Genomic DNA, 6,822 nt, shown 5'->3' with positions numbered 1-6,822 from the left:
GCTAAACAAAGGAGATTAGATTCAGGATTTTTGTTTTGAAAAGAAAAATGGAGGCAATGTTGTGGGATAATGCTTTATACACTGTAAAGATTTGTCACTTGTATTGGTTTAATAAAACACTGATTGGCAAGTATCCATGGAGGAAGTGTAGATGGAACAACCAGACTAGGAGAACTCTGGGAAGAGAAAAGGTCACCAGCCAGACATAGTAAGATGAGCATGCTGTACTGAGAAAAGGTACCAAGCCATGTGGCTAAACATAGACATGAATTATGGGTTAATTTAAGCATAAGAGCTAGTTAGTTATAAGCCTAAGCAATAGGCCAAACAGTTTATAATTAATATAAGCTTCTGTGTGTTTATTTGGGACTGAATGGCTGTGGGACCAGATGGAACAGAAACTTCCATCTACAGTTTATTGAATGAACTTCACTCTTCTTCTGATTTAGATTCATCCTTCATCACATGCTGTGGATTCTTCTGATCTACTCATGCATTTATGCTTAATTATTTTAGATGTATTGCATGTATACATTGAGGTCTGAGAGCACCTCTTATTTGTTTTTCCCCATATTTACCTTTTCAGTGGATCTTGTCAATCCTTCCCATTCAAATAAGTTTTGTTATAATTTCATTGAATTCATCCATTAATAAGATTGAAAATATTGATTTTTTTTAAGTAACATGGCCTATGCTCCATACATTTTGTTTTCTTTTAAATCTACCCATATCAACATTCCTAGGCCTTTAATGAACTCTAATTCATTTCTATTTCTATGTTCCACTGTTATTGTAAATGGTAAATTATTTATTACATTTAAAACTATTTTTTTTTTATTTTTATGGTCAGGCATGGTGGCTCATGCCTTTAATCCCAGAACTCGGGAGGCAGAGGCAGGTAGATCTCTGTTTGTCTGAGGACAGCCTGATTTACAGAGTGAGTTCCAGGATAGCCAGAGTCACACAGGGAAACCCTGTCTCAAAATAATTTTTTGAGGGAGGATTTGTTTGTTTGTTTTTGTTTGTTTGTTGTTGTTGGGTTTTGTTTGTTTTGTTTTGTTGGTTTTTCAAGACAGAGATCTGCCTGCCTCTGCCTCCCCAGTGCTGGGATTAAAGGCGTGCACCACCACCACCTTGCCTTAGGAAGTTTAATACGCATTTATTTTACGTGTGTTCCTGAGTGTGTCTGTGCACCAGACATGTACAGAAGCCCCTGGAAGGTCACAAGAGTGTTCTGGATCCCCTGGAATGGAAGTTACAGGTGGTTATGAGCTGTCATGTGGGTGCTGGGAACCAGACCAAAGTCCTCTGCAGAAATAGCAAGTGCTTTTAACTGTCAAACCACCTCTCTAGCCCCTGTTTCCATCACATGTTAAAATTATCTATGACTTAGCACTTCAAAAAAGCTATGGGTATCTATCTATCTATCTATCTATTTATCTATCTATATCTATATATATAAATTTATTTCATTCTAGTCACCCTTATGGATTCTCCATTCTTCATAATCTCCAGTCTTCACCAACAGACTTCACTCCAGACTTCATAGATTTTCAACTGGACATTCTAGATGCACTAACATTAACATCTGAAAGAACGGCCCTTTGCCTCTGTCTGCTGATTGTTACTCATTTCCTTTACACTCCCGCACACCTCTTTGGCAGGGTTTCTTTGTGTAACCCTGGCTGTCCTGGAACTCACTCTGTAGACTAGGCTGGCCTCACAGAGATCTACCTGCCTCTGCCTCCCGAGTGCTGAGATTAAAGGCGTGCACCACTACCACCTGGCAGTATGTATCTCTTATTTCTTTTTATCTTATTTTCCTAGCTTATTTCCTCTAGAGAAATACTGAGCAATATTGGTGGAAAGAACATTGCTTGGAATCTGTATTAATGGAACTTTCTAGATGGTTAAGCCCAACACTGGATTTTAGGTACTGATATTCTCTCTCTCTCTCTCTCTCTCTCTCTCTCTCTCTCTCTCTCTCTCTTTCTCCTAATGAGAATTTTTCCTATTCTTTATGATTTGTGGATAACTGGTAAATTTTTACCAAACATCTTTTGAGATAATCACAAAACTTATTTTTTTCTTTTAGTCTGATAAATTAATAATCAGATTTAATGAGGTCCAGTCAATTTTCTTAATTCCAGAAAAACAATTCCTGAGATGATAACCGTGTTTCCCTATTGGCTACACTCAGCCCACCATTTCCTACAGGGGCCGACTGGCCTTAGGGCAACAGATCCCCCTGAGGCACTGTGGAAGCAGTCCACCTCTCTCTGACTCTAGAACACCACGCTTCTCTGAAAGAGATCACTTGTTCTCCCTCCCTGGGCCAGCAATACTTCACGCTCCAAAGCTGATGTCACAGCTTTTTGAAGTCAGCTTGTCTCAGTCCTGAACACAGCCACCTCTCAGAGCTTTGTGAGTCCCAGAGTGCTTGCCACACTTTCCACAAGGCTCGTCAAGCCCAGGCCCGGCCCTTTCTCTCCCTTTTCCCTGAGGTGGAACACTTTCTTCTTTAGCCCTCCACAAGAGTTCCTCCTTTGCACTCTGGAACTCTCTTGGCATAATCTGACTTCCCATGTGGGAGAGGTGGGCATGGCCCCTCTATCCCTTACGAAGTCTACCTTCCCATTAACACAGTGACTTCTCAGAAAGCACCTAATCTGTCTAGGCACCCTGTAGGTTGAGGTTCAAGATGCATGAACACTCCACTGCCCTTGTCGGTGAGCGTGAGAGCGGCCTTCCACACCTCACTGCTGAGCCCGGATATGTCCAGCAACAGACTTCACTTTGGAAAACAAAGAAAACGAGGAAGGATTGTGAAGCTTTCTTAGGAGCCAAGAAAATAGCCACTCAAGATATGAGGCTGACTCACAGGCCCTGCTCTCCTCCACTCCCCCAGTCACCTCCAGCGGCCCCAGTCCAGCTTCACCCTCACAGGCCTGGATCCGGCCTTTCCTGCTCTAATCCCCATAGCTCCTTGCACCTGGATTCCCAGACCTCTGGGCCAGCTGGCAGCTGCTAGCCTCTAGCAGCATGCCTCTGCCCCATTCTTTAGGCAACATGGGAGGTCGGGCTCCCACCAGATGGTCACAGTTGGGGTGTCCAGTAGCCAGACCTGGAGGTGAGGTCAGCCTTGAATAGTCCTCACCAGCCCGTGACTCAGTCACCACTGGCTGCTGGGTCCCATTAGGCAGAGTACTTCACCAAGACCGATCAGAGTAAAGGAACCACCCCTGTGATGGGGACCATCACCCTCAGGGACAGAAAGGATAGGGTGAGTGGCTGGGGATACAACTCAGTTGGTAGAGTACTCGCCTAGCATGCTTAAAGCCCTGGGTTTGAGCTCCAGCACCACATAAAACTGTCATGGAAGCATGTCTGTGATTCCAGACCTTGGCAGGGGTGGAAGCAGGACAATCAAGACCGGAAGGTCATCCTAGGCTACATATTTAGCTGAGGCCAGCCTGGTCAATGAGAAACCCTGTCTCAAAAAGCTTAAGAAGTATAAAGAAGAAAGGATGGGGCTGAGAAGGTAGACTGGAGCTAGGCCAATGCCTATTGGAGCCTTTGCCCCTTTAGCATCATGGCCTCATGACCCCTTAGAAGCAGGAAACAGAGGCCTCAACTATGCTAGTGAGAAATTCAAGGGCAATGGGGGTGTGAGGTTCCATCCTGAGAAGAGCCAGGAATTTTCATCTTTGCAGTTTTTTCCAAGTGAGGCAATACAGTTGTGTGTGTTACAAAGGCTTAATTGTTCAACCCTCGGCCCTAGAACAGTGCCTGACACAGGAAGGCTCAAAAATAACCATTGACGAAATGGACAAATCCTAAATAGCATGTGCCATAATACCGGAAACACCATTTTTACATCTCTCATGTCTATTTTACTGGAAGTGTAGAAATAGAGACATGGCCTGGAACTCTCCAGCCAGCCCAGGCGCCCTGGATGTCAGCTCCAGAGGTTGGCAAGGGGCAGAGGGTCCTCAAGCTTGAGAAAAAATGGTCCTGGTCAGGCCACTGTTAAGTGTGTCTGTGGATGCAGTCTCTAGAACAAGACTAAAGTCGTACAGCGGCGCTAGGGGTCCAAAGCCCAGTACGGCCATGAATGGCAACGTGTCAGCGGGAGCCACGGTAACTGCCTTGCTGTAGCGGCAGTCCCTGTTCTCTGTCATCTCTGCTCTTTTGGTGTTGACTTCCCTGTACCACACAGCAGTGTCTCTCTTTACTGGGCTGGGAAAGGAAGGATCATGAATCCTTGCTTTCATCCGGGAGTGGTGACGAGCAGGCCATGGCCAAAAGTGTTGAGGACGTAGAATGAACACATGTCCCAGTTGTTCATCCCAGGAGCTGATTCCCTTGTGACAGCTGGTGCACCTGGACTAACAGAGACCTTCAGCTGCCAGGGAAGCCAAACGCCCAAGAGCTCCTCATGTGGGGCTCTGTTTTAAAGTATGGTGATTAATTTTCATATTTGCATTGTCAGCTTGACTGGGTTTGGAATCACCTGGGAGACACACCTCTGGTATGTCTGTGAGGACATTTCCAGAGAGGTGTGACTACGGGAGGGAAAACTCGCATGTGAGTTGCATCATCCCACCTTCTGGGTAAGGTCTCAAACCGAACAGAAAGGAAAAGGCAAGAGTGTGAGGTGAGCACATGCGTTCATCTCTCTCTGCTTCTTGACTGATGACGTAACATGGTCGTTGGCCTCACACTCTGTCTTCCACACCATGGTGGTCTGTAGTCACAGTCTGTGAGTGAAAATAACCCTTTCTTCTTCAAGTTTTGTTTGTTGCTTGTTCGTTTGTGGTTTTTTTGTTTTTTTCTGGTCAGGTATTTTATCATAGCAACAAAAACAAAAAGCAGCTAATGCGGAGGCTACAGGGAGAATTACAACATTGGGAGCTGGGAGAGGCTGGGTAATCCTGGGCAGGCTGCCTGCATCCTTTGTCCTGAGCGACAACGGGGTGAGTAAAAAGATGAGGGTCACCCCAAGGCAAGGGTGAGGCTGTGCTGTCTTTTAGGACTGCTACCTCAAGGTCTCAGTTGCTCAACTCCCAGTCACGTGGGTTTCACCACCACGACGGACAGGCCGTCCTGTCACCTCCCTGTCAGGGCTGGGCCACCTCTGTCTCTCCCACCTGCCTTCTGCCACCCCTGTGTGAGACGCTATCCACCCAACACCCTTCTTCTCCCAGGCCTCAGGGCTAGGGCCTCATGGGCTCAGCTGGGTACACCAGTCCCCACCCTGCCACCCAGAGCAAGCTGGTTTCCTCTGAGTCTGAGCAGGTCTGACGGGGTGACGGAGGCGCAGGCGGTAACTCCAGGGACGGCTGAGACACAGCTCTTCACCTGCAGAAGAAAGACTACAGCAGGGAGGCGCCCACCAGCATCTATGCTCCAGGTCAACCACTTGAAACTGTGTGAGCTTGGGGTGGCCCCTCACACCTCCCCCAAAATCTGTTTTCTGAAGAGCTTTGTATCTGCCCTGGAATCTGGCTCGGGGCCAGCAACTAGGCCCCTGTTGGCAGAATCCGCCTCATTCCTGTTTGGCCCCTGGGAGACTGACTCTCTCCAGAGCTCCCAGCATCTCGACCCCCTTAAAGATGGTACCTGCCACCCCAAACCTCAGCCTCTCAAGTCCCATTGACCCAGGATAGGCTAGACACGTAGTCAGCATTTCCTAAGTTGTTGTTGAGGGATTAAATGGCATAAAACTGGAGCTGGGAAAGTCCCTTAGCCACAGCCACGCCCTCCTCTGTGTTCTGTGGAACCAAACACAGCTTAAAGGCCAGCTGAGCGGCGCTCTTGATGGAGTTTTGTCCTCCCTGGGCATGCTGGGTATAGTTGCCAAGCCACCTTACAGGCTGTTCCACTCCAGCCCTCCTTCCTTCTGCTCCATGCCTCTGGAGGTCTACCCTTTGCAGAGTCCCCAGACCCTGCCTAGGGCCTGACTTGACTCCCTATCACAACGCCGAAGCTCTAATCCCTCAGGAGGCCCAAACAGCCCTCCCATGACCCGTTGTCCTATGCGCTTACAGACTCACCAGCACCTGACCTCCATCACAGGCTACTGAGAGATATAACCTTGGGGAGCCAGAGGTAATATGGCTTGGAGCTGGGCCAGACAGGACACAGAAGCAGGACTCTTTCAGTCCGCTCCTCTGCTGGCTCTCTGGAATCCTGCCATGGTCAGAACTGTGGATTGGGCACAACAAAAGGAAAGGACTTGCCTCCAAGGATGCAGCTCTCCAGCTAGGCTAGTGGCTGGGGGAAGAGAGCTGCATCTTGAAGCAGGGACACCTCGGCTCTGGGGAGCTGAGCCTGAATAGAGCAAGCTCCACCCACAGATCAGTGACCACTAGGCCACAGCAGGTCAGTGTCTTAGTCCTCTGGCCAGCACTGTGGCCTCACACGAAGGTACTTCAAGTGTGAGCAGGCCCATCAACTTTACCCTACCCTACTCGTGGCTGCATGCACCCCTGGACAGTCTGAGCTGAGCATTCCCTAGGCCTGAAGTTGTTCCGGTCCCGCCCTCCCGCTTCGCCCTCGGCTCAGGCCCAAGGGTAGCTCCCAAGGGCGTCTGCTCCTGCTGGAGCCTGCCAGCTCTGCCAACCCATCAAGGAAAGAGCACTGTGGTTTCCTCTGGCCTTGGACAGTCCTGGCTATACCGAGGGCCTGGGCATCATGCCCTGAGCCACTTGGGGCTCCCTTGGAGGACAAGGCCGCTAAGGTCTCTAAGGAAGCAGAAGCAGAAGTCTTCCTTCTTCTAAGCCCCCTTATACCCTCCTGGTCTCTTTTTGAATCATGGCC

This window comes from Peromyscus leucopus, chromosome 8b, assembly GCF_004664715.2.
Source record: "Peromyscus leucopus breed LL Stock chromosome 8b, UCI_PerLeu_2.1, whole genome shotgun sequence".
Classification (NCBI taxonomy): domain Eukaryota; kingdom Metazoa; phylum Chordata; class Mammalia; order Rodentia; family Cricetidae; genus Peromyscus; species Peromyscus leucopus.
Note: the sequence above shows the minus strand (reverse complement) of the source record.